Source organism: Acomys minous (assembly GCF_964271855.1).
Source record: "Acomys minous genome assembly, chromosome: 7".
Lineage (NCBI taxonomy): Eukaryota > Metazoa > Chordata > Mammalia > Rodentia > Muridae > Acomys > Acomys minous.
The window spans coordinates 110070666-110098262 of NC_140488.1; the positions used below are offsets into that span (position 1 = coordinate 110070666).

At 41.2% G+C, this 27597-nt stretch overlaps 1 pseudogene across 1 annotated transcript in view; it reads right to left on the minus strand.

The window, feature by feature from the left end:
• Positions 1-420: 420 nt before the first annotated feature.
• LOC311601269 (glutathione S-transferase P-like) overlaps positions 421-27597 on the minus strand; it is a 54081-nt pseudogene continuing 26904 nt past the window's right edge. Inside the window, exons 2-3 of the transcript in view lie at positions 1482-1715; positions 421-432 (exon numbers count right to left, since the gene is read on the minus strand). The product of the transcript in view is annotated as a glutathione S-transferase P-like (transcript). The remainder of the gene's footprint in view (positions 433-1481; positions 1716-27597) is intronic.

The following is a 27597-nucleotide window of genomic DNA, read 5'->3' on the forward strand; positions in this document are numbered from 1 at the left end:
CTGTTATGAGAGAGGTATGCTCTCAGAAGACCTGACTTCCCAATGTCTAAATTCAGCTCCAGCTTTGAGGTCAACTGTGTGCCTACACACACCTACAAATAACAAAAAAAAATATTCAAAATAAATCTAAAAAATACATCAAACTTTTTTCAAAGTAGAAATAAAGAGAAAATTCGCAGTGGACTTCAAGGTTTTGTTTTTAAGTCATTTGAAGAATGGTATTATTTATTATACTGGAAGAAAAAGAAAACCTCAAAAAGAGGTTTGGGTGAAAGAAATCAATATTCTAGCTTATGACAAATATAGTTTGAGAACCCTAATTTATTTGTAAGTAGAAATACAGAGAAATCGTGTGTGTGTGTGTGTGTGTGTGTGTGTGTGTGTGTGTGTGCGCGCGCGCGAAAAGCTGTCAAAAACAAGTTATGAATCCACCTAAAAAGTAAACAGATCAAGAAAAAAGCTTTAAAAATTGGATTGTGCCAGTCATGGTGGTGCACACCTGTTATCCCAGCACTCAGGGAGGCAGAGGCAAGCTTATATCTGTGAGTTCAAGGCCAGCCTGGTCTACAAAATGAGTCCCCACCTCTTCTCCCATCTGGTTACACTCCTTTTCTGTCTCTTATTGTAAAAGAATAGGCTTCTACATAACAAAACATAACAAAATAAAATACAATAAGATAAAATAAAAACCCATAATGAAGTTGGACAAGCCAAGTCGACATAAAAATAAAACAGACCCAAGAATAAGCACAAAAACCAGAAACCCAGGTGTTTTATATGTTTCTTGTACCATTTTGTAGTGATTTCCTTCTTTTAAAATTAAAAAAAATTTAATTTATTATTATTTATCCAGATTACATCCCAATTGTTACCCCCTCACTTGTATCTGTCCATTCCTACCCTCCCTCCATCTTCTGACCTATATCCCTCCCCTAGATCTCTGACATAAGGAGACCTCCTCCCCCACCATATGACCACAGCCTATCAGGTCTCATCTAGATAGCCTGCTTCCATTTCTTCTGTGTGCCCCTCTCCACCAAGGGGAAGTGATCAAATTGAGGGCACCAGAGTTCATGTCAGAGGCAGTCCCTGCTCCCCCTCATACAACTGTGGAGAATGAGCTATCTGATGGCTAGATCCGAATAGGGGGGGTCTAGATTTACTGCATGCATTGTCCTTGGTTGGTACAATAGTTTGTAGGAATTTTTTTTCTATGATGTTGTTGAAAATATTTTTCTGGGGCTTTGAACTGTGTTTCTTTCTCTATTCCTGTTTTCCTGTTATTCTTAGATTTGGTCTTCTCATAGTGTTCCAGATTTTTTTTTTTGATGTTTTGTACTCGGAATTTTAAAAAAAGATTTAACATTTTCTTTAACCAATGTATTCATTTCTTCTATCATATCTTCGCCACCTGAGATTCTTTCTTCCATCTCTTCAATTCTGTTGGTGAAGCTTGCCTCTGTAATTCCTGTTCAAATTACCAAATTTTCCATTTCCAGAATTCTCCCGGTTTGGGTTTTCTTCCTCAGTTCTACTTCCACATTCAGGTATCCAACAGTTTCATTCATTTCCTTGAATACTTTGTTTGTGTTTTCCTGGAATTCATTAGGGGATTTATTCATTTCCTCTTTAAGGACCTCTACTGATTTAAGGTCTCTTTCTTGTACTTCAACTATGTTGGACCACTCAGGGCCTGCTGTGCTACGGTTGCTGGCCTATAGTGGAGACATATTGTCCTGGCTGTTACTGATTGTGTAGGCATCTGGAATTGAGATGATTGTAGGTTTAAGTGATGACATCCGGTTTTGTCTCTGTTGGGTGTGTGTTTTGTTCCTTTGTTTCTGTTCCTCTTTGAACTCTAGGAGAGCGTGGTGGCTGTGTGCTGCCTGGTAGGAATTGTCTGTGGACCTTTTCCTCTGGCCTGCTCAACTGGTATGTTCACAGAGGCTTCCTGCTGGTGTTGGAGGCTGACATAATGGGATAAGTTGGGGGAAGGACGATTGGGGGAGAAAAATCTTTGCAGTTCATTGGAGATGGGGTCAGAGAAGAAAATGAATCCATAGCAAGTTTTCTGCTATAGAGCTAGGGATGAGACTGAGGGGGTTGGATCTGCAGCAGCAGAAGGAGAAGTATGGATCTGCAGCAACCCACTTGTTTCCATGGTAGGAGAGGCTCTAGTGTCAGCATAGGGTGCCTGATAGATTTAGGGTTAAGGGCATCCACTGGAGAAGGGCAAGGTGGCCACACATGTTCTGTTGCAGAGCTGGAGTTGAGACTAGGGGATTGAGTCTAGAGGAACAGAGGGAGAAGAGAAGATGTGTAGTCACTCTGCCTGTGGTCATGAGTTTAAGTGAAAGCCATCACCTCAGTGCTACATCACTTGTAGTGAAGATGCCAAGGAAGCAGGGAGGTTAAGTGAATCAATATTGAACGATGAAGGTGAAGAGAAGTAAGTGTGTTGAAGCAGTTAAAGTGATAGAAAGGGGAGTAGTGTTACCATGGAATCCAAGCTGGGTGTGGAGGGATGTGACACCAAAGAATAAGAGTAGTAAAAAGCTGGTAAGATCATCCAGTAAGAGCTCCCTGCATGATCCAAGAATTGTTTGGAGTTGAGGGATTAGATGTGGAATAGTAAGTGCCAGGTAGAAAGTGACACACCTAAGCTTAAGATTGTGTTGGAGGCAAGTTCTACTATGTAACTGCTAAAGAGAATGATTGAAGTAAGCAGAGATAGCACCAAACCCTTGGAGGGTTCAAAGGTCTGAGGCGCTAGAGAACTAGAAAGATCACCTATTCTGGACATCAGAAGTACTAAGAATTGTAATACTTAAGATAAAAGAAGAAGAGGTGAGTCAAGTGCTTAAATCTTTGTGCATTGAAGGAGCAATAGAACAATATATATGTGACAGCAGCAGGTATTTTGCAGAAGCTATCTGTGATGCTCGTTGCTTTTGTTTAATTTACACATAAGTCATTTTTGTTTAACTTTTCCCCAATTGTGGTATAAGCTCATGGAAAAGACCATGTCATCTTTTTTGTAGCTAAGCTGGTGTTAATCCTCCAGTTAGTTTGTAGATTGACAGAGACAGAAGGATCTTTCTTTCTTTCTTTCTTTCTTTCTTTCTTTCTTTCTTTCTTTCCACATGCAGCAGCGTTTTGCCTGCATGTATGTCTGTGTGAAGGTGTTTGGTATCCTGGAATTGGAATTACAGGAAGTTGTGAGTTGCCTTGTGGGTACTGGGAACTGAACTCAGGTCCTCTGGAAGACCAGCCTGTGCTCTTAACTGCTGAGCCGTCCCTCCAGCCCCAAAGAACTTCTTTCTTAAGTCTTTTCCCCCTAGAATTTCTAAAATAACAAAGAGAATGGAGGTCTGTTAACAAAACTCCAACTAGCACATTATCCACAACTCCAATTACTGGCTATACTTTTTTTTTTAAAGGAAATCAAGTCACTATTGTAAAAAGACTTGTGTTTCCATGGTTTCCATGATTACTGTTGCAATGTTCAAGATAGCCAATGTATGGACTCACCGTAAGTGTCAACCAACAGATGAGTGGATTAAGAAAACACATATATGCAATGTAACATTTTCCAGTTATAAGGGACAGCTTTTGCCATTTGTAAGAGCGTGGATGAGCCTGGGTGAACATTATGTTTAAATAGTTAAACAAATATATAAACTAAACCAGGCACAGGAAGGCAAACACCATGTGATCTCTCACATATGTGGAAGGATAGTGATGACCAAAAGGCTGAGGTGTTTGAGATGGGGAGTAGGAATACCTGAGGACTGTTTTCAAAGGATGTATATTCACAGTTAGATAGAAGAAATAAACCATTTGTAGGGATGAGGAAATGTGTTACTGGTTAAGAGCATTTGTGGCTCTTGCAGAGGACCTGGGTTTGATTTCCAGCACCCATATCGTAGCTCACAATCATCTGTAACTCCAGTTCTAAAGAATGTGGTCCCCTCTTCTGATCTCTCTGGGTACTAGGCACACATATGGTGCACATATATAAATACAGGCAAAACACTCAAGTGCATAAAATAAAATAAGTAAATCTAAGAAAGACAGATCACTTGTAAAGCCAGCTGACCATAGTCAATAATGTCAAACTGTATACTTTTAAAATGCCCAGGGAGTTGGTGTTCTATGCTATCACCACAAAACTTATAGCTGTGAGAGGCAATGTTTCTGTTAATCAGCTAGTTTTAGCCATTCCTCAATGTTTGTATACTTTAAGCCAACATATACATAATAAAAAACACAATGTTGTCAATTAAAAATGAATGAGTTGGGGAGGTGGCTCAGTTGATAAAATATTTGCCATGCAAGTATGAGGACTAGAGTTAGGGTCACCAGAATGCACATAAAGCTGTCCAGGCAATTGTGAAGGCCTGTGTTTAATCCACGTATGGGATAGAGACAGAGAATTCCTGGGGTAAGCTAGGTAGCTACACCAGCTGAATCTGCTAGCTTTGGGTTCAGGGAGAGATGCTGCCTCTGCAAATAAAATAAAGAGTGATTGGGGAAAAAAGATGCATGACTCTGTCCTATGGCAGGCATGCACACACACACAAACACACACACAGGAATACACACAAATGAGACAGAGAGAGAGAGAGAGAGAGAGAGAGAGAGAGAGAGAGAGAGAGAGAGAGAGAGACTGCAGTTGTGTTTCCAGATATGTCCCAGGACTTGTAGAAATCACATGCATGTCTGAAGGTAACACCATCATCAACTCAACATTATTGCTTATTTTCAGTGTCCAATGAAAGGAAGCCTCTAAGTCCAAGCAAGAATGGTTTCTTCTAATCTACAGAGTTTTAGGCCAAAGATCAGGGCTTAGGCAACTCAAGCAGCTGATGTTTCTGGTGCTTTAAATTTCACTGTGTGTGCCAATTGTAGCAATCAGTCAAGAAAAAGTTTAAGAAACTCTACAATAAAATGATGGTTGGTTGCCTAGTTGGATTTTCAAAAAAATGTTTACCAAACCGAACCTGCAGAGGAAAGGGTTTTATTTCAGCTCCCAGACTGTACTCCATAACCCATCACTGAGGAAACCCAAGGCAAGAACTAAAGAAGAGACTATGGAGAAATGTCGCTTAGTAGATTACAGCCTATTTTGTTCAATTACCATTCTTTGTTTATTTTTTGAGACTGTGGCTCTCTACGGGGTCCTGAATATCGTGGAACTCACCCTGTAATCTAGGCTGGCCTTGAACTCACAGCATCCTGCCTCCCTCTGCCTCCCAAGATGTGCCCCAGTACAAATTAACTGTCATTCTTTTTGTTTGTTTGTTTTTCCGAGACAGGATTTCTCTGTGAAACAGCCCTGGCTGTCCTTAAACTCACTCTGTAGACTGGGCTGGCTTCCAACTCACAGAGATCCACCTGCGTCTGCCTCCCTAGTGCTGGGATTAAAGGCGTGCACCACCATGGCCCAGTTTAACTACCATTCTTACACAGCCTAGGCCTATCTGTCTAGGGAAATCACTGCCTACAGCAGCCTGGGCCATTCCACATCAAGAAAATGTCATCACAGACTTCCCCACAAAACAGTCTAATGGAGGCAATTTGTCCGTTGAAGATCCCTCCTTCCAAGTAAGTTTGTTAAAAAAAAAAAAACAAGTTGACAAAAAGTAATTAGCACAGTTGGTATGGTTTTACCAATCTTAGGCATTTTCATATTTTAAGAACAGGAATATGGGTGGATTGGGGTCCAGGGGGTTCTGCTCAAACTATCGAACTAACCTCTACTCTGATGTACCCAATGGACAGGACATTCTCCATAGTTATGTGGAGAGTGGGGACTGACTCTGACATGAGCTCTGGTGTTTCATATTTGACCACCTCCCCTTGGTGGGGAGGCCTGGTGGCACTCAAAGAAAGAATAAGCAGGCTACCAAGATGAGACTTGATAGCCTATGACCATATAGTGGGGGAGGAGGTCCCCCTCGGTCATAGACCTAGTAGGAGGAGAATAGGCTGAAAGTGGGAGGGAGGGAGGGAGGGAGGGAGGAACAGGAGGATACAAGTGATGGGATAACAATTGAGTCGTAATCTGAATACATTAATAAAATTAAAATAAAAAAAAAAAGAATGGGAATAGCTGGGTAGTGCTGACACACATCTTTAATCCCAGCACTCCAGAGGCAGATGCAGGAGGATCTATTTAGTTTGAGGCCAGCGTGGTCTGCAGCGTAAGTTTCAGAACAGCCAAAGCTATGCAAAGAAACTCTGTCTTGAAAAAACAACAAACAATCAAACAAGTGTGAAGTTCTTTAACGGGAAACCACATCCAAGTGCAAGAGAACAGTTTTTTAATAATGGAATTAGTATACCCATCATGATAACATTATAGAAGCAAAGGGCTGATATGCAGATGTCAAATTGTGCAAGTCACACTTATGGTGTAATGGGGCAATAGCAGATGTAATTAGATTTTTAACACTATAATGGTTCACAACAAATGGTCCTCAAAGGCAGTGCAGTGGCAGCAGTAGCAGCTTCACCTGGGAACTCATGAAAAGACTGAGTCTCTGGTCTTGCTCTAGACTTGTTGAATCAAACTTCAAGGCAGGCCAGCAGCACTCCGTCTTTACAAATTAGTATTCTGATAGCTTTCTGAGTTTGAGAACCACTGTTCCTCAAACCTGTGAACCTAAGCCACAGAATTTTTTTTTTAATGTGGCTGAGCTCACTGTAAGCTGATCTGTTTCATTGTATGGATCTGGTGGCTCCCTATAGCTCACTGTAGGCTGATCTTGTTCACTATATGGATCTGGTGACTACTCTGGGCATGCTCTGAATGTAACAGGTGCCTTAGTCTGATTACAATGCCAGGTCAAGTAGCAACAATAATGACTAAATAGGTAGTAAAGAAAGATACTTGTAGCCTTGTCTACAAAGTGAGTCCAGGACAGCCAAGGCTGACTCAACAACCCTGTCTTGAAAACAAAACAAAACAAACAAACAAAAGGATGTTTGAATATGGAATAGACTTTGCGCTCCACCAACCAGCCTAAAAGGTCTTTTCATGTTTACTTTTTTTTTTTTTTCGGTAGCTTTGGTTGGCCTAAAACTCACTAGGTAGACCAGGCTGACCTCAAACTCACAGAGATCTGTCTGCTTCTGTCTCCCACATCCCAGGACTAAAGTTGTGCACCACACCATCTATACCCCACGTTAACTCTTAGAGCAGGTCAGGAGTGATAAATGTGACTATGTCTTAGCAGTAAACTGCTTATTTGGACAAAGAAGAGTTGCTTTCTGATAAGCATCACAGTACTCACCTTTACTGGGTTGTTTTGATTTCACTACAAAGTATCATAAGCTAATATCTCCAGGCACTATTGTCTTTATAGACTGTCACTCATTTAAATAGGTACTTCAGTCATATCAATAAAGCAGTGTCCATCTCTGGCAAAGTCAAATTCAAATGGTTGGAAATTACTCCGCTTGTCTGCCACCTCCTTCATTAGTCCAGGAAATGAGGGTTCTGTTGCATTACTCAGGAGTCTTACGTTGGTTGTTGATTATTTTTATCCTTTAAAAGTAATAGAGATTGCATAATTTTATATGATCTGATTTTCATTCCGATTTGAAAGTCCTTCACATCAAATTAAAATTCCTGTGGGTCCTTTAACATGCTTTGAATTAAAGTTTATGATTTAATAACTAAAGGGTACGGAGGGAATGCAAGCTGACTCTCTGAATCTTTCGTGATATGGAAATTTCCAGAAGATTCACAGCCTCTCCAAATTAGTGTTTCTTGTATTTAACAGACAGGATAACGATGGGGGAGAATCTATCCCCTGAGTCAATATACCTGGGATTCTACCTAGGATTTAATGAAAGAGAGTTTAGTGCAAAGAAAGGAACAGGGGCAAGGTTGTTGTCCTTGAAGTACTTAGAAAACCAGAGGGCTAACAGAGTGGGGAAGGGGATGGAGGAATGTCTAAAAGCCTGGAAGCAGGAAGTAAATCACTGTGAATACAAGCTGATGTCCTAACTCTAAAGCAAAGACCTTTCTCTCTCCCTTCCTTCCTTCTTCCTTCTTTGTCCTCTCCTTGATTCTTTCATCTCTCTCATTTCTTCCTGTCTTCTCTCTTCCACTTCCCACCATTTCATCATCGCCTACATAATCCAACAAGAGTTCATTCGATCTCTCTTGTTCCCAATAACAGCCATCCTTAGAAGGTCGTGTGCCTGGGACTTCAGAGCCTGGCTACTTAGTGTGCTCTATGGGCCAACTGCATGGGGATCAGCTAGGAGCTTGTTAGAAATGTGGACTCTTTAGAACCTATTGATTTAGGAAACCTACATCTGCCATTTAACCAGATTCCCAGATGACTTATGTGCAACTGAAAGTTTGAAAAGTACGCTCTTAGAGGCTTTTTCCTTTGCCCACACCCTTCACCATCAAACAAAATGAAAAAATGTTAAAGAGATGTTCCCACTAAGAATTTGCCCATCATCTAGAACAGTCTCTGGGTTCCTGACCTTTACAAAAAACCCTCCCCAGAGGCCCTGAACCTTCTTCCAGGATCTATACTTCACTAATTATCCAGCAAGTCCTCAGGCCTGTAAACAGAAAAGGGAGCAGAGTGGCTATTTAGAGGGTAGAATCACTTGGATCTGTGGGAGAAGTTTGGGGGGGGGAGCTGAGAGATTCACAGCCATCACACACACAGGCCCCAAGGCTCCCTCGGTTGTAGAAACCAACTGGTAGTGTGTGAGGAAAAGAAGAAATGGCTAAGTCCGCGCCTTGTGTTACTCCAAGTTCCAGCCGGGAACTGTGCTGAGCCCCCTCAAACTAAATTCACACCTGGCCTCCTAAGTTGTTATGACAGTTTGTTTGGGAAGATAGAAGCAAGAAACCTTCTTTTATTTAAACATTTGTTAGTTTGATATGTAACTTTTAAACATTCAGGCATATGGTATGTGGGCCTCTTGTTTGTACTCTTGGCTCAGTCCTGCAGATGTTAGGGGTGAGGCTGCTCAGCACAGCATTCCCCCCCTCCCTTGTCTTCAGGAGCCTGGCGGTCTGCCTAGCTCCCTGAGCCAAGCCACATTCCTTTCTTGCTTGGAAATTTTTCCTAAACCTCCTAGCTATTCAGTGGCTTTCTTTTAGGATTTCCTTAAAGGAGCCATTTGTCTATCTCTTAATCATGCCTTCTTCGGGCTTCTCTCAGTCTCACAGTATGTGCCTCTTTGGGTCCAAGATCACACTAGAAGTAGCATTCTATGGTAAGCACCCACTCAGTGTAGAGCACCAGAGCACCGAGGCCAGGCTCTCTAACTTACCAGTTGGTAACCTAAGCCTTATCCTTGAAATTCTGATTTATTAAAGGCAAGGTCCAGAGTTTTCCATTTCTAACAAACACCCTGGCGACTCTCATGCTGGTAGCTGGTGGGCCACACTTACAGAACTGGGAAGAGAATAGCTTCCTGGTCCCTATGTGGCCTAGTTCCGTTTATAGCTCTGTCTTGACTACCAATTAGCTGTTTAGCACTGATGACACACACGTGGCTTGGAGCTTACAACATCCCCTGCATTTATTAGTGTTTTGTGGAGGACCGTAATGGGTACAGGGAACCTAATAAAGTGTAAGGCACCACTCTATTCAGGAGGAACTTGCATTCCATCCCTATTTATTTATCATCATTCAGTACTGTCTTTAATAGAACTCAAGAATCCATTTTGGTTTGTGAGCGAAGAGCCTTGTTATAATAAGACAGAACGCAAATACATGATTTCTTTTCTAGTGAAGGACAAGATACTACTCCTGAGAGAACTGTCTCTTTCCATTGTGCTACCTGAATAAAGAAGGAAAACATCTTTTTGTTTCTGTTTAGCCGGGAATTAATGTGATTACCAGCTGTTGCTCCTCACGTTCAGACTAATCTCTTGGCCTGCACTTTCTTTGATACAGCTTGGTCCTGAGATTAGAAACGTAAACAGTTTGCTGTTTAGCAAACTCCAGGCATGACTATCAAGGCTGACATCCCTGGTCCGAGAGTGTAAACCTCCCCGGACACTCTTGTCAAGGTTTCTCATAAGCTGAGCAAGTAAGGGGCCTCTGAAGGAGACTTTGTTAAATACATGGCCTTTTGTCTTCAGGACATACTGAGAGAATGAGGGAAATATGTATTTTTAACAGCTCTCCACCGCCACACCACACCTCAGTCCTCGGGCTTGTATCTCAGAAGGATCAATGCTGCGTTTGTGATTCATCATCTAACTGGATCCAATGTTAAAAAAGTCCTGATCTGAGTCCGAGAAGGGACTTGGGTCCATGCTCACTAGGAAAGAGAGACTGAAGGTCTCATTTACAGACATGGGCAGATTCTCCATCTTAACCTTTCTTCTCTCTACTGACACCTTAGGAAAGACAGAAGTGGACCTCACAAATAGTCCCCGGGATGCTTTGGGGACTTGTGAAGTGAAACCACACTGGACTGCCACACAGAAAGACCTTCTTTTGAACTTCCTGGGCAAGTTGCCAACCAAATTCTCTGGGATGATTTTAAAGTAGAAAGCCATTGAAAGCGGTCCCAAGCCTGGTTTCTTTCTGCTCCTTTCTCCACAAGGGCTCAAACTGGTGTTAGAGCCCTCACACTGGGAGAGCCCCATTCTCAGCCACCTAGCCCAGTGTGGGTGTGTGTGAGATCCCTGCCCAGCCATCCAAGGGCTGACTCAAGGACCTGAGAGGCTGGTCTGCACATGGTACTACAAGCAGCATTTCCAGCCCACACCTCCTGAGCAGTCAGCCAAGAGGGTGGATTAGGGAGTAGAGAAAAGGTGAGAAGGCAGCAGGGTAAACCAATTGTCCCATCTCTTCTGTTTCCTGCCAATGATGACTTGCAGATTTTGCCCAGACAATTATTATTCTAGTCTACCAGTCACTCATGAGAGTGCAAGGGCCTGATTTGAGGCTCTCTGCTGCACAGTACAGGTGAGGGGAAACCAAACTGGTCCTTGGTAGAAATGCTGCCTACCTAATAAATAATCTAACCCTGCTGTGGGCATGTGGCTGACAAAAAAGTGGGGATTGGGATGGTAGAGGGCCCAGTCATTAACAATAATCAGAACTTTCATCATTCCATTTAGTATTTTCTCTCATTTTCCCAGGCTGTATATTATGTACACACATACACAGAACAGGGGGCAGGGGAGTCTCACACGCATGTCATAGAACTCTCTTTGTACTGTTTACTGTTGATGGCTATCCAGACCCTGTTTAAATGCTCCTGATGACAGGGCCTGAGGTATACAAAGTCTACAGGAATAAAAATATCCCAGATACCAATCATATACAGCAGGCATACAATGCTGAACTCAGTCACACTGGATCTTGTAAGGAACCTAAGTTTGGATGAAAACAGAATTGCCTTATCAACTTACTGACCTTGAATAGCTGTTGCCTTGCAGAGTTCTTGATGTTAGGGCATTCGTACGTGATCAGGGAAACAACTCAGTTTTGCTTTGGAATGCTATTATAATCTCTTCTTTTAAAATAGATTTTTTTCATTCAATATATTCTGATTGTGGTTTCTGGTTTCCCCTCCCCCAACTCCCTCCCTGCCCACCCAAATCCACATGGTTTTTTTCTCTCTCATACATTAGAATACAATCAGGCATCTAAAATTAAATAAAATAAATCCAGAACAGGGCAAAAAAAAAAACCAGAAAAAAAGATCCAAAGAAAAATCACAAGAAACATACAGATGATGAGACACACACAGAGAAAGTCCATAAAAACACAAAATTTGAAATCATAATATATAAACAAAAAACCTGAAGGTAAAAAAATAAATGCTCAGACAAAACATTGAGACAAAATACACCTCTGAAAAGACCCTTTCATCGGCCATCTACTGTGGTTATCTTCACTATTGTTTCTTGTCTCTTCTGAAATGGCAGGCTTTTTAAAAGGGGGGTTCCAAATACCCTAGTTAGAAAATTTTTAAGTAATTTGTAATAAGGTGCATTTTAAAGGGAAATGAAGGCACACGGAAGATCGGGTCTGCAGAAGACAATTGAGGGGAAAGTGAATTTTCCTAGGGACATGTAGACTCTAGAATACCCATGTGCCATTTTTGTAATTAAACTTTCCTCAGGCATTGCTTTGCTTTATTCTGAGAAGCCTGCCTTGGCTGTTTCTACTGTGCTTCTGAGTAGATTTCAGTTCCATGAAAGTATCAGCTAGAATTCTGATCAAGTCGTCAAAAATCTGACTCCCATGGTCTCAGAAGACAATGAAAAAGAATGGTGTTTTTGCCTAACTGGCAAACTTAGAAAGGATTCTGGCTCCAGTCAGATTTTTGGAGGTTCAGTGATGTCCTGAAGGCCAATATTCTTCACGTGTAGCCTCAGCTTCTCTTTCCTCTAGTAAATGGCTTTAATTCCTTAGCTTTTTTATTTTAAGACAAGGTTTCTCTGAGTAGGTCTGGCTGTCTTGGAACTGACTTTGTAGAGCAGGCTTGCCTTGATCCCACTGAGATTGGCTTGCCTCTGCTGTTCAAGTGCTGGAACTAATGGGGTGCATCACCAACACCAAGCAAAATAGCTTTATTCTTAAACAAGGTGAGAAAACATTGGCAGCAGTTTCATTTTCTAACTCTCAGATTTAGCTAATTCAGTCAGAGCAATGTTTGATAGGAGTTACCATAGATTGACTACCTTTATTTATATCATGTGTAACTGATAAGTACTTACACCATGTGGGCATAAGCTCCAGGGATGGATTTCTACCCAAAGAAACATTTGAGTTGTTGCCGGCAGAGAGAGTAATGGAGGATTGGAGGGAAACAGAAAGTTCTCCAGAGACACAGCCATCGCTGGGACCCATACACATACACAGGCACCTAGGAAACAACCAGTATAGGCTGCTCCACCATCAATCACAAATGGACTAAACCAGGAGATTTCTTTTAATCAAATACCAAAAAGAGTTTTGAAATCAATGACACCATTAGGAAACGGATGGAGGAAATTCTACACTGGGTGTCTAGGAAAAGAAGAGAACTATGGAAAAAAAAAGTCAAAGGACATGGTATCAAAGTGGCAGAGCTACAGTGTGCTTTAAAAACCATGTGCTAATAGTAGTTGCAATGCGTTGTAGTCATGTTTATGGAGCCTGGTTTTAGATGCTATCTTGATATTATATGTATGTATCCATCTAATCCTCGCAACAACCCTATGATGTCAAAACAGTTATTATCTTCATCAACATCTCTACTGTACAGATGAGGAAATCAAAACTCAGGGAGGTTAACCAGGTGGCACAACATCACAGAGCTGCCAGATGACAGAGCTGGCATTCAACCCTCGGTGGCTCTTAACCTCCACAAAGACTATTCCCAAAGTATGAAATGAATCACAGAGATAGCAATATGCTGATGGCTCTAGGAATAAGAAATGGCAGAAGGGACGCCTATGTCATTTTCCATGGCTGCCAGCCCTAAGGACCTTGAAGCACAAAACAAAACAAAACAAAAAAAAAAAAAAAAAAAAAAAAAAAAGAAAAAGAAAGAAAAGAAAAGACCTCACTCTGTGGCAGAAGTGGAAAGGGGATAATTGTGACCAATAGCATCCAGGTGGCAGTGGACTAGGTGGATGACAGAGCAGCTGAGGGCAAGTATTAACATGGAGTTGTTGCCATGCTGAGCACTAACTTGCATGATGGCTGTATGCCTCAGTTTCTACTTCTGTGAATAAAGATGACTGCTGCCTCGCGCCCCCCCCCCCCCGCCCCTTTGAATCATTATGGAGATTAGACAAGATAATGTGAGATGAAACACTTTACACAGAGAAATTCTGTTATAATTATACTCTCTATAGGCACTTAAAAGCATACTTTTACTAAAGAAAACCCCTGTTTTCCTAAAGAGTGCTGCTATTCTGTATCTTCTGGAATCAACTTATGTTTCAAAAATTACATAGTCAATGCAGGTAATTCTAAAAACAAAGGTGAACACTAAGAAGAAAACAAAGAGATCATTTTGAAAAATCTACTGAACACTTAAGTTAAAAAAAATTAAAGATGGTTTTATTCCTGTCATTTTAAAGTTAATAATATTTCACATTAGTATTTTTTCTTATACACATATACTACCTTTATTGTTTTGCAGTCCACTTTTTTTCCCATTTAGTACACAATGAATATAGCTATTGAATTTTTTTAACAACATTGATTTGCAAAATTTTTGACCATGATCCATAGTAAAAAATTTTATATATATCATATATATATATCAGAAAACACACACACACATTCCCCAATGACTGTTCTTTCAATATACTTATTCATAATTTGCTTTTATAGTGTGTACTTTGAAAAACAATTAGTTCATTGGTTAGATAAAACCACTGCAGAGATTTGCCTTAATTATTAATAAGCCTCTAATTGTTTGAGTTCATTTATAATATTTTACATTCATTTCTTTTTCATTAAACTACTAAACACACACATATATAGCTACAACTTGCTCTCTTTCCTGGAGAGAAAGAGGCTATTTCATACCTGGCTCCCAGGCTAGGAACCTAGAGATGCACTAGACTGATTTGGTTCTTGCAGTTAGTGCCCTCTCCTTCTATGATGCATAAGCAGGTGCTACTGCCTAGAGATTAGAAGAGCCCAGGAACTCATATGATTCATATGATGGGCTTATTCCAAGTGAAGATCATAAAAGGTTTCTTTGAGGGGTTGTGTTTAACCAGAATAAATTTCTTGTGGTGAGGGGTAGGGGTTGGGATGTCTAGGATCCTGGAATGCAGGCCCAGAAAACAGCAGAAAAACATCACAGTGATGTTAAGACCTTGGCTCAAAGATGGTAAACATGACCTAAGAGCAATGGGTGAAGTGTGGTCAGGTCCTAAGAAGAGGGTCATAAAAACTGAAATTAGAGAGCTTGAAAAGGAGCAGGTCATTGTGTGCCTCCCATGTCAAATGCACTCTGATTTTGCCTACACAGTTAGTGACAGCATGGGGCAGGTGAGGACCAGCAGCAGTTATGGGTGGGAACTTTGAATGGCCAGAGACTTTGGGGGCTAGCATGGTCCTCAGCTTGAAAGGGGCTCCATACTATGCTGGCACAGCTTTTGTCCTGTTCCAAGACTTATTTTAGGGAGGGACTTAAGCTTCCAGAGAGGAAAAAAAAACACTGACTTGGCTTCAGCACCTAGCTAAATGTTTTTTTGTTTTTAATTTACTTTATCTATATTTATTTTATGTGTGTGAGTCTTTGCCTATATGTGCGTGGTACCTTCATAGATCCAAAAAGTGTCATAGCTTTTGGAACTGGAGTTATGGGTGATTGTCAGCTGAACCTGGGTCCTCTCAAGACCAGCAAGTGCTCTTAGCTGCTAAGCTGTCACTCCAGCCCCAGCACCTAGCCAAGTCTTGACACAGCAGGCACTCAGTACATGTTTATGAAGCCAACCAATGAATTTATGGGCATCCCCAGGCCTCTAGGCAAATAACAGAGGTAATTTCTGACAAATCAAGATTGTGTCTTCACAGTCTCTAAAATGTGATTCTCTGTCCTCATGCTTACACAAGAGAAAGGCTTTTATGTGGAGAACGAAGAGTCTCTCTTTCAGCTCCTTCTTTTTGTGTGAAATCACAAATAATTTCTCAGAAACCATTATGTGTTCTTTTTGGTCTTTTTTTTTTAATGAAATGGCGTGACAATTCACCAGCTGCTTTTTGCAATGAAAAGAGAACACATCGTGATTGCCAGAAACAGATGTTGAAGAGGCCTAGAAATCTGATTTTTCCACATCAAGGGCCCTGTTGTGTATTAAACTAAATTGATGGGGTTACTGGATGCTAGATTGCTGGTTTCTTTGAGGTTGCTCATTGCCTTGAAGAATGGAGAGTGAGGATGGCCATTAGAAAGGATGGGTCACAGAGGAATCTCAGATGGAAGTTTGCTGGCCAGAACCTTGTGGCATGGTATGGTTTCCATGGAGCAAACACTCTTCCCCTGCTCTGCTCTTCAATATAAAGCTTTGCCCGGAGTAAACTTGACAGGGACATTTTATTCTGTTGGTTAATGAATGCCTCTCTTGACTATGGTCCAGCCACCTAGGCTTTGAGCTTTGGGATATGGAAACTATTCCAGCAATTAGTGTAGGACAGAATATGAAGACTGAGGAGATGTCTCTGAAAGAGACAGTAAAAGTCTCCCTAAGGTGAACTCCCAAGTGTAGTCACCATATAAGAAGCCAGTGTTCTTTGTAAAAACAGTTTCTCTCCCAGGGCTGGAGCCATGGAAATGATGATTGACTACATAGGGCAGTTGGCTTATATGGAGAGGTCTGATTTCTCTCTTAACAAAAGTGCCGTCTACATTTTCTTGAGCTTTTCACTGAAGTATTGGGCGCCTACAGGACAGACACAACTCAGAAGTTTACTAATGGATGGCTTTGCATAAAGTCTATATCTGTAGAAACAGTCCCCAGAAACAGAACATGTCTGGTACTCTGTAAGACTCCTTTGTGCCCCTTCCAACTGCTCCTCTCCCCATGATAGGTCAGTTTGGTCTGCCTTTAAAATCTACATAAATGGAATCAAGTGCATGTGCTCATTGGGGCCTGGCTTCTTTCATTCAATGCCACATTTGTTAAATCCATACATATTTCCATACATAATAGTGGTTCTGTTATTCTCAGTGCTATAGAAGCACCCGCTGTGTGCACATATTTTTCATTTGCCCACCTAAAGTGTAGGCTTTTTGCTCTTTTGTTTGTTTTGAGACAAAGTCTCACTATGTAGCCCAGGCTAGCTTGAACTCATGATCCTCATGTTTCTGCCTCCTGAGTTCTAGGATTACAGACATACAACGTCATGTCTAGTCCTTTTTCTTTCCTCTTTTGACAGACAACTGGGTAATTTCTACTTTTGTCCTGGTGTAGCTAATGCTGATTTAACTATTCATTTTTGATGAATTTATGTATGTCTCACTGGTAGAGTCCTGCAAGTAGAATTGCAAGGCCATAGGCTTGAGTGTATTGCACTTTAGATGCTCTCAAATAGTTCGCCAACATGGCTTTAGGGATTTCCACTCTCTAAGCATCCTTACAGATCCCCCTGCCTTTCCATGAATATCTGATTCTGAGTGGGCAGGATTTCACTCTGATAGCATCTTCCCTACTTTCTCTTAAATAAGATACTTCTGCAGCCATAGCAGTGTAGATTTCTCAGCAGCTAAGGTAATAAATTAATCTTTACATAATGCTACCTGGGATTGGTAGAGGGATGGGTATCCAAGTAGAAGAAACTAATTTGACTATTTGTATTTGTATTTCAGGAACAGAGTTTCCAAATGCTCCAGACTCCCTAGGTATTGAAAGGTGACAGAAAGTATGAGTGACAGCAAAATTTTCTTTCTGAGGAGGATCATAAGCAGGTTCTAAATGCTGTGAGAATCGGGAAGAACTGTAGAGGAGGGTTGGATGTCTTGGCTCAAACTGTTGTTCCTTTGTCTACATTGTAGCATGGGATGATTTCCTAACATCTCTGGGCTTCATATGTCTCAGCTTCCAAGTAGAGATATTATTAACATCGACTGTATATGTGGTAGATTGGTGAGGACTGTAAGCTGATTCAGGCTGAGCTTTTTGAATAATGTACAGCATCACCAAGCTGAATGTGCAAATACTATCTCCAAGCATTGGGGTTTGCTTGCTTGTTTGTTTTATTGTTAAAGATAAGAAATGCACTTGCAAAAGATTTTTACCAATCCTACATCTGACAAAGGGTTAGTATCTAAAATATATAAAGAACTCTAAAAATTAAGCACCAATAAACCAAATAATCCAATTTAAAAATGAGGCACAGAGATAAACAGAGAATTCTTAACAGAGGACTATCGAATAACTGAGAAATGCTTAAAGAAATGCTCAACATCCTTAGTCATCAGGAAATGCAAATCAAAATGACTCTGAGATTCCATCTTACACCTATCAGACTGGTTAAGATCAAAAATTCAAGTGACAGCACATGTTGGTGAGGATGTGGAGAAAGGGGAACACTCCTCCATTGCTGGTGGGAGAGCAAACTTGTACAACCACTTTGCAAAGCAATCTGGTGCTTTCTCAGACCCAGCTATACCACTTCTGGACATATATCCAAAAGATGCTCCACCACACTGCAAGGACATTTGCTCAACTGTGTTCACTGCAGCTTTATTTGTAATATTCAGAAACTGGAAAGAATCTAGATGTCCCTCAGTGAAAGAACAGATAAAGAAACTGTGGTACATACACACAATAGAACACTACTCAGCTATCAAAACCAAGGAAATCATGAAACTCGCAGACGAATGAATGGAACTAGAAATGACCATCCTGAGTGAGGTAACTCAGATCCAAAAGGACACACATGGTATGGACTCAAGTATAAGCTATATGTTACAAGATAAGCATATTACAAATCACAGACCCAAAGAAGCTAAGTAACATGGAGGGGGAAATAGAAACTTCCTCAGATGGGGAAATAGAATAGACAGTGGGCGAAGAAGTAGAGTGGGAACTGGATAGGAGAGGGTCTGAGGAGGGAAATGAGGGGGGTCAGATGTGGTGAGATTGGTGAGGGGACATTTGAGGGTCTGCAGAGAAAAGGAAGACCAAAAAAATTGAGAAAAGAGAAACCAAAGACAGGGGCATCACTGAGACATGTTGGAGACCTGCTACAGGGTAGGCTACAGGGGGGATATGGGGAGGTCACTAGCTGAGCCTTCTAGCAGTGGGAGACCCAGAGACTGAGGAGACCACCTTCTAGCCAGGCAGGACATACAGTGGTGGGAAGGGAAACACCAATCCACCTACAAAATCGTTGAACCAAAATGGAGCCTACCTACAAGATTCATATAAATTAAGATAGAGCAGAGATTGAGGGATTGTCCAACCAGTGCCTAGCCCAACCTGACCCTCACCCCATGGGAGGGAGCCAACCCCTGATACTATTAATGATACTCTGTTATGCTTGCAGACAGGAGCCTAACTTAACTGTTCTCTGAGACTACCCACCCAGCAGCTGATTGAACCAGATGCTGAGACTCACAGCTAAGCATTAGTCAGACCTCAGGGAGTCTTGTGGAAGAGTGGAGGGGAGGATAGAAGGAAACCCAGATGACATGAACGCTGCAAGAAGACCAACAGAGTTAACTAACCTAGGCCTATAGGGGCTCACAGAGACAGAAACACCAACCAAAGAGTATGCATGGACTGGACCTAGGCCCCCTACACATATGAAAAGGATGGGCAGTTTGATTTTCATATGGGTTTGCTAGTAAGTTGAGCGGGTGCTGTCTATGACATGGACCCTGTTGCCTGCTTTTGATCACTTCACCCTAACCGGGCTGCCTTGCTTGGCCTCAGTGGATGAGGCGGAGTTCAGTCCTGATGAGACTTGATATGTTGGGGTAGGTTGGTGGTGGGTGGGGTGGTGGTGGTGGGTGGCTCCCCTTTTCTGAGGGCAAGATGAAAGGCGATAGAGTGGGAGAGAGGGACCAGCAAGTCAGGTGGTGATGGCACATGACTTTAATCCCATCACTCAGGAGGCAGAAGCAGATGGCTTTCTAAGTTTGGGGCCAGCCTGGTCAACAGAGCAAGTTCCTGGACACCTAGGGCTACACAGAAAAACACTGTCTCAAACAACAACAACAACAACAAGGATAAGTGAGGAGGAAGAGGAGGGGAGGAAACGCACTTGCTTATTCAATTACTCATCTACTATTGAATAAATATCCAAATCTGATACTCCATATGAAGCCTAACATGGAGGTCAACACAAATGACAATGGTAGTGACGAATGCTAAAAGAACTACTGTTTACTACTGCAGTGGAATTTGGAAGGCTTCTCAGTAAACAAACCACTGCATCTCACTCCTGAGAAATCTTGTGGCACCTGGGGCTTGGGTGATGGCTCAGCACATAAGAGCACTGGCTGCTCTTCTTGAGGACCTGGATTCTATTTCCAGCACCCCCATAGGCAGCTCACAACCTCTCACTTTGGTTCCAGGGCATCCCATACCCTTTTCTGACCTCCTTGGGCACTGTGTTGTACAGCGGCATACATTCAGGCAAAACACCCCTACACATAAAAAATAATAATAAAATAAAATTTTAAACTGTCTCACAAAAGGTAATAAATAAATAAATAAATAAATAAATAAATAAATAAATCTGGTGGGAACTGACTAAATGTCAAAGTTCCAAAGCTGAAAAAAGAGGGGGAGTTTTGTGTCCTTTCCTTTGAATACAATGAGTGAATGCCATTTCATTCACACATATAAATGAATCTGGACACCTCTGGGCCACAGCAGCGCCATTGTTTTTAATTCCCTCAATTTTTAAGGACGTTGTATTCATTTCTCCAGTGCTCTGTGAGCTTCTCCACTTAGATAAACTTGACTGCTAGCTAAGGGTATAAGACATTGGAAGGAAAAGCCTGCTGGAGGAGCGACATGACTTCATCAAGAATAAAAGCTAACTGTGGCTCCTTATAGTCTCTTACCTGTGAAGAAAGTTTAAAGCAGGTGGTGAATTTTCAAGGATAATGCAGCAGGCTTTGTTTACATCTTTATCGCTGGTGAACAACAGGACAGCTGGCCAGTCTGCATGGGATCATTGCTCACTGTGTGATTCAGTGGTCAAAGCAGAGCCCATGGGACCTGACTCTTGAGGCCTGAGCGTCACCATCAGCTGGAACTTCCTTATTTTTTTTCTGGCTGGTGAACTTGGCATTGCACACAGCAAGTACAGTCAATAGTTCAGTGTTGGAGCTAAATGGACACAGAAAAGGCCAAATGAGCAGTGGAATACAGTGGCAGAGAAGCAATAAGAGAAGCCATGGAGCCAGTGCTAGTGGAAAAAGAGGAACCTACTGAATATGTACAATGCTGTTTTTAGCATTTATCTACATTGATTCCCCGAATTCCTTCAACATTCCTAAGGAATATTTTCTAGCCTTATTGTGGAACAGAGGTCATCAAAGCTGACCAAATTTACAAAGGCTTAATTTGCAGAACTGCTATCAAAAATCTCCCTGCCTGCAGACTCAATTTTTAAAAATAATACTCTGCTTAACCAACAGCTGGAATGTAAACTTTAGGGACTAGAGTGCCTGCTTTTCCAGAGGACCAGTGTTCGAATCCTAGCTCCCACCTGGCAGATCACAACCAGCTGTAACTGGATTGCCCTCTGCTGGCACAAGTAACACACAGAATGCATACAGGCAAAACACTCATATAAGTTAAATTAAATTAAATTAAAAACAAAAAGAGGAAAGTGAACTTTAAGGTGCACTCAAGGTCAGTTTCCAGCATCTACATGGGTTGGATCACAATGACCCATAACTCCAATCTGATGCCGTCTTCTGGCTTCTGTGAGCATTGCAGTCATGTGCAGAAACCCACACTCGACAGGCACATACACACTTAAGTTAAAAAAAAAAATCATTAGCCAAAAAGTGAACATTGTGATACAAGGACAGTATATAATTGCCAAAGAAAGTTCTACAATCTAGTGGGGCTATTGAAATACATTTTCTTATGGTTTTCTTTGAACAGTGAAACAGACCAGAGGGAATCTGGAGATGAAATGGATAAATTAAGGTCTCTGGCCAGAGTAGGTTCTCATTCGATGATATTTCCCCTTCTATGTGGGAACATCAATTGATTTCTTTTTTTAAATTTTTTTATAATTTATTCAGATTACATCCCCACTGTTATCCCCTCACTTGTATCTTCCCGTTCCCCTCCCTCCTTCTTCTGCCCTATTCTCCTCCCCTAGACCTCTGACAGAAAGAGTTATTTTATAAGAAGGGGCTTGAGAAAACACTAGTTCAAGTTGAACCTTTTGGAAATCTGAAACTAACGTTATCTTAGTGTTTTCTGCTCAGGAAGGAGGCTACTAAGTGGAGGTACCAGCCCTTCCTCACTCCGGGTGACAGCTCTACCATTTTTGTTAAACCCTGTAAAAAAAAAAAAACAATTTGGCACTACTGTACCTTTATGTTCTTTTTGCCTGTTTTCAAATTTTTCTTTTCTTCATTTCTTTAGCTTAATTTTTAAAATTTTCTTTTATTAATTTATTCATATTACATCTAAATGGTTATCCCCTCCCTTGTATCCTCCCATTCCTCTCTCCCTCCCATTTTCCCCTTATTCCCCTCCCCTATGACTGTGACTGAGGGGGACCTCCTCCCCCTTTATATGCTCATAGGGTATCAAGTCTCTTCTGGGTAACCTGCTGTCCTTCCTCTGAGTACTACCAGGTCTCCCCCTCCAGGGGACATGGTCAAATATGGGGCACCAGAGTTCATGTAAAAGTCAGTCCCCACTCTCCACTCAACTGTGGAGAATGTCCTATCCATTGGTTAGATCTGGGTAGGGGTTTGAAGTTTATGGCCTGTATTGTCCTTGGCTGGTGCCATAGTTTGAGCAGGACCCCTGGGCCCAAATCTGCCTATCATAATGTTCTTCTTGTAGGTTTCTAGGACCCTCTGGATCCCTCTACTTTGCCATTCTCCCATGCTTCTCTCATCTAGAGTCCCAATAGGATGTCCTCCCCTCTGTCCCAGTTTCCTGGTTAGTGAAGACTTTCATGGGACATGCCCCTTGGGCTAGTACGCACATTCAGAGACCCAGAGCTTTTCTTTAGCGTAATTTGATGTATTCCTTGCCTGTTGTGATGAGACTGTTGATTTTTCTAGCCTCATTGTCAATGTTATGAAGCTAGACCATAAATTTTCCTCCAAGCACAACATTAGCTGCATCTCATAGGTTTTGCTGTGCCATACAGCCATGCGTTGTTTAATAGTGAGGACTCATTCTGAGACAGTACGTGATTTTTGTCAGCATCATAGACTATATGTACACAAACCTAGGTGGCATAGGCCAATTACTGATGTGCTCTCTTGATGCAATTAGAAAATATGAACTATTTAAAGATGCTACCAGCATAACATCACATGCTGCTTCTTGTGAGCAGAAGGGATACACTCTGAAATAATGACAAGTAGTATAGTAAATAATTGGGTAGCATAGTTATTTATTATGATTATCAATTATTAGATACTGGACATAATTGCATGTATTGGGCTTTTATACAACTGGCAGTACAGTAGTTTCATTTACACCAATATCACTGCAAATAAGTGGTATGTTGTGACAGCTAGGAGGTCATTAGAGGATTGTATTTTTTTTCTTTTTTAGCTCCAGTATGATCTTATGCAGCAAGCTCCTGGGATCTTCCTGACTTCAATCACCAGCACCTGGGATAAACATGTATCTTGCTCTTCCCAGCTTTCCAAACTCAGTTTGGAAATGCTACCTCGGTGCTTTCTGCTCAGAAAGTTTTCAAACTTCTTGCCTATCCATCAAGCACTTTTACTCCCTAAGCCATCTCCTCGGGCCCATTTGGGTTTCTAAAAGAAAATATTAAATGTCCATCTTTCTCTCTTCTAATGTTTCTGTTTGTTTGTTTGTTTGTTTTAAGGTCTACTTACTTTGCTATTGCTGAGCCTGCTCTAGCTTGATTCGGTCAATGTTCAACCTTTACTGTGCATCTACCAAAAGGGGAAGGCATTGTTTCAAATTCTTCCAAGGACGTTGGACTTACTTCAACCTTTCTCAAAGACATCTTGGTCCCTTTCGTTTCTGGCCCCTGTGTAGTTCTGAACTTCATGTTTTCTGTTGCCGTGCTGGCAGACTTCCAACAGCTCCATTTGCCTTCATTGTGCCCTACTTGTCAGAGTCTACTTGGCTTCTTAGATTCTTGACTCTGAGAATTATCTGATTCTTTTAGGAGGTGCTTGGGTGCAGGATGCCAGGTTCTCCTCGGTGAATTCCCCTTCTTTCTGGGGTCCCAGCTTTTAAAATCTTGGTTGTACTGGAAGCTCTCTGAGGCTTCCAGGCATGTTCTTTAGACCTATGTCTTACCCATGGAAGAGGTGCTTTAGTGAATGTTTGGGATGCTGCCTTAACTTGAATCAGCTGTAGTTTTCTTATTAATAAAATCAAAGCATATAAAATATAACTCATAGGGTTATTTGAAGCTGAACTACACATTAAATGTATTTGATAAGCCTGAAAGATATTTAAGTCTTTATTGTTGATGTTCCTGAAATCAAAATTCTAAGTGGACATGACAGTGTAGGTACTTCCTTTGTATAAGTCTACATGGGAATATTAATGGAAGTTATTTCTGTTGGAAACATTGATGGTTATATTTATTAATTTATTAAACTTTTGTCAAACAACTTACTCGGTTGTGGTGGTAGGAAGTTCTAGATATGTACCAACCATTTTCCTGAGGGATCTTGAAAAGGCATAATGAAATGCGTGGACCATGCTTCTTGCTTATGTTCATCTCCCTAGTGAGCAGGGATTTGTCTAAAGAATGGAAAGGGATGGATAGTATATTCTGACATCTGGGCCATTGCTGTTATTGCCAGCCCATTAGTTAATAACCTTCAGGTATTTCTCTGGCTGTTCTCTGAGCACATTCCTCATTGTTTGAAGCCAACATCATTCTTCCAAAAAGTTCTGCCTCAGCATGGTTTGCATGGTCTTTTTGAGAAGTCCACTTTAGCCATCCACAGTTGAGTCAAAGAAGGGTGAGACTGGCTTCTAATTTACAATGGCTGGCCTTTGAAAGATCAACTTTTTATAGTTAGAGCTTGTCTACTAGTCTAGTCATTTCAGAATTCTGTCATTTTGTGCATACAAAGCCCACTGTGATTTGAACATGTTTCACAGGTCTAAACAATGCAAGCACAGACCATGCCTCAAATATGCCTCAAATATAGACACTAGCTCAGAAAGGCACCAGTGTAATCCAGGAATGCCCATTAAATTTTTAGTTCCCACCAATATCTTGAATTGGAGTAAATAGCTCTTTGCTTGCCCTGATGATGAAGTGGAACACCAGGCTAGGAGAGGAGGAAATGAAAGCGGAAATCCTAGAAGCTAAAACCATGGTTTACATTTGCAGGGAGTGAGGAAAACATTGTCAAAATGTGAATAACAAGCTATATTTTTCTATTAATGAGTCAGAGCACATGGTGGTGGCTTCTGCATGACCCTTTTCCTTGCTGAAAGAAGGGATGTTAACAAAGAGCAGGGGGTGTTTCTATTATCTGTGTGTCCTGACAGCCATGTGTTGAAAGTTTGCCCTCATTTTGATCACTTGTATCAGAGCTTCACAGCTTGTCAAGAAAGAAATGGGGGTGGGGTGGAGGCTGTGGCTGGTGAAATGATTGGGCAGGTAAGAGCATGTGCAGGCAAGCCTGGTGCCCTGGGTTGGGAATAACTAAGTGGTAGAAGGAGAGAGTTGATTGTGGAAAGTTGTCTTTGACACACAGCAGACAGACAGACAGACAGACAGACACACACACACACACACACACACACACACACACACACACACACAGTGTGCAGAGTGGATGCTTTCCCACCTCAGAAAACAACAACATGCTTAAAAGCCTGTTTTTTTTTTAAAAGAAAAACAGTATTAAGTAATTAAATTCCAGTATTAAGGACACCTGTTTCAGCTTCATTGCTATTCTTAGAATGTCTAGAAGTCATTGCTCCAATCGCTCAAACAATAATTTCTTAAATAAAAAACAAGCTAATAAGGTGAGTATTTGGTAAAAGTTTATCTCTTGGCACTGATATTGTTATTGTTTGTCAATAAAAAGATGAAGCATTAAATGCTATTATTTACAGTGGCTTTTGAGACTCCATGTGAAAACTGTTTCAAGGGTGACTTACACCTAATTTTTATTTAGCATATTAATCAGATAGCCTATGAACAAATTGGCTTTTCTTTCTGTATTCTAAAAGCTTGGAATGCACATTTACACTTTTTAGATAGAATTCCTATGGTTTCTGGCTGGAATGGAACTCTCTATGTAGATCAGGTTGGACTTGAACTCACAGAGTGCTCCTGAGTGCTGGGATTAAAGATTTTTGCCACCTTACTTGATTAAAAAAAAAAAAAAAAGAATCAACTCTCTTGGAAGGAAGTTAGGCAATATGTATTAATAGGCCTCAAGAGGTCCTTGTCAGAGCAGATAAAATTTAATTCAGCTATGTTTAAGAAATAGGCAAGGCTAATGATATAACTGAGTGATAGTATAAGGCCCTGGGTTCAATCCCCAGTTCCATAAATTTTTAAAAAAACAAAACCTATAGTCTTTTGGTATCTACAGTAAAATACTACTTGTCAGCGCTAACATTGTATTGAGATGAGGTCAGGAGTCCTCTTTCTTATGAAGTTGTTTAAAGTTAACGCCATTTCAGCCGTTCTTGTTGATTCTCCTTCTTCACCCCCTCCTCTGTCTACCCCTCCCCCTGAGTCCCCATTCTGCAACGTCACATGTGTCACCCGTCCTCTCTCTTCTCCACTTAAGATCTCTTTTCCTTCTCTCATAGTTGCCTTTAAGGTACTTTTTGTTGTCGTTGTTTGGCATGAAGTTTGTTGGTTCTGGCTTGACAATACCTGGCACACAGAAGATTCTCAATACTGAGTTTTCAATGAATGGACTGAAAAGTAAAACAACCAAACCAAACCAAACCAAACCAAACCAAACACCTAAAAACCCAAAACATACTAGTTGTGATGGATGCTGTGAGTGCTCACAAGTATCTCGGGAGGCAGAGGCAGGCAGATCTCTGTGAGTTCAAGGCCAGCCTGGTCTACAGAGGGAATCCAGGATAGCCAAGGCTGTTACACAGAGAAACCCAGTCTCAAAAAACAAATTTTTAAAAAAGAAGAAAGAAAAGAATAAAAGGGGAAAAAGCAGGATGAAACACCCATTTCTCATGCTTGGAAATATTACCAACCCACAGTTCTCAGTTAAATTTTCTTCTGCTGTGCACTAAGACTGCAAAGAGCTCTGTAGCCCTATGATATGCTGGGTTCTCAGAGTACCTCGTACCCAGTGACTATCTGGTGCAACACATAAAAGCTGTCAGACTTCCTCTCAACTCAGACAAGCCACTTTAGCTGTACTGTTCCCTATGGGATCATCCAGGCCTTTGCTTGAAGGACATGTTGGCCAAGCCTGTTTCTATTTCTCTCTTCTCTCAAGTATTAGTGCAGCCCAAACAAACCTCTAAATTATACTTTACTGGGACCACAGAGGGAGTTAAGCATAGTATATGCTAAATAAAACACTAGGCCCAGCAGCCAGAGACAGGAAAGGGTACACAGTAACACAGGATTGTTTTTCCCCCAGACCAATCAATTGGTTCTTTTGTAAGCCTTTGTAGTCCTAACAGAACTGTTCTTCTATATGAACCTGTGGATAGAGATCATGGGAGGAAGTGCAGAAGGGCCTACAGATTTTTATCGATTTTATTTAGTATGGGGGCCTAGCTAAATGAGTGGACTTTGAATCAGACAGATGAGATTTCACAACACTGCTGTTTTAACTTTTCTTTCTTGGTTTGGATTTTGTTGTCTAAGAAATGGGATTCACCAGAATGACTACCTGCTTCTTATACTTGTTATGAAGGTCAAATGTGATTTTTAAAAAAAGTCCAGTTCAAAGCATGGCACGGGTTTATGT